The sequence below is a fragment of the Octodon degus genome, unplaced genomic scaffold (assembly GCF_000260255.1).
Source record: "Octodon degus isolate 3935 unplaced genomic scaffold, OctDeg1.0 scaffold00415, whole genome shotgun sequence".
NCBI lineage: Eukaryota > Metazoa > Chordata > Mammalia > Rodentia > Octodontidae > Octodon > Octodon degus.
Genome location: NW_004524991.1, coordinates 445,342 through 446,811, shown reverse-complemented (window position 1 = coordinate 446,811; position 1,470 = coordinate 445,342).

The window sequence follows — 1,470 nt, the reverse complement described above, 5'->3', positions numbered from 1 at the left end:
CAGATATACCTTGTTCATGTTTTAGAAGACAGTGCTGCTAGCCTATCTATTCCCATAAACTGAACCGCAGAGTCAGTCTCATCTCAATCATAATGCTGGTGTTTTTTTACAAAAAATGACAGTCCAGGGCTGGGAGACAGCTCAGTGGTTTAAGTGCCTGCCTGGCAAGCACAATGTCCTGAGTTAGATCCCCAGTACAAAAAAACGGGGACAGTCTGGCCCTAAAATTTACACCAAAACACAAAGTCTTGAAAATAGCCAGGATGGTATTGCAAAAGAACAAATTAAACGAACACGACGCGGGAATGTTATCACATGGAGTAAGCAGAAGATCTCGGGGTTAAAGTGATAAATCAAGTGGACACAGTGGCCTAGAAAACGCTGTGAACATACACAGTCAAATACTTTCTTTTTTCATTTATGTATTTGGTACAGGGTCTCACTACACAGCTCAGACTCTTAGTGCTCCTGTTTTCAGCCTCCCTCGCACTGGGATTACAGGCATGCACCACCACATCTGGACTCGGTTGCTGGCTCAGTGCGCCCTGGGCGCGGGACTGGCACAGCTTGAAGAATTTTTTAACAGAAAGCTGGGAAACCTAATGTGGGGAAAAATCTTTAATGATTAATGCAAGCATTTTATTAGAATATGAAAAATAAATCATAAAAGTATTTTTGAAAATTTTTTTCTTTTATTTATTTGGTACAGGGTCTTCCTACACAGCTCAAACTCATAGGGATCCTCCTGTCTCAGCCTGCCCAGCACTGGGATTATAGGCGTGTACCACCACAGCACGCCTGGTGGCCTGCAGGGGATGTGCTACTGGGGATTGAACCTGAGTCTTTGTGCTTGCCAGGCAGGCGCTTAGACCACTGAGCTATCCCCCTAGCCCACAAGTGTTTATTGAGATAAATCACCGACACAAATTTGAAAGCTAAAATTATAACGTTTCTGATAAAGCAGAATTCTCTTTCCAGCTTTGGAATGGGCAAAGATGTCTTAGAACACAAAAAAAGTATTAATATGAAAAGAAAAAAAGGATACATTGAATTTGATCAAAATTAAAATCTTGTGGCTCTACCTTGGAAAAACCATATGCAATGCATATTTCTGGAAGGGACTATCCAAACTATTTTGAATACATATGAAGAATTAAGAAGACCTACCAGGGCCAGGGAGATGGCTTAGTAGAATAGGTACTTCCCTGGCAAGGGCAAGAGCCTGATTCAATCCCCAGTTCTGCCCAAAAAAAAAAAAAAAAAAAAAAAAAAAAGTCCTACCAAAAACACACAATCAAACCAATGACAAGAGGCAAGTGAATTTCTTCCTAAAAATTTGTAAGTGATGAATAAGTATGTCATAAGGTCATCAGAACCCTTGGTCATCAGAGATACATAAAATGAGAGGTACGTGTGTAGTTTTAAGCCTGCAGATGCATCTGCACTCTTGGCTTTAGGGGTCTCAGAGTC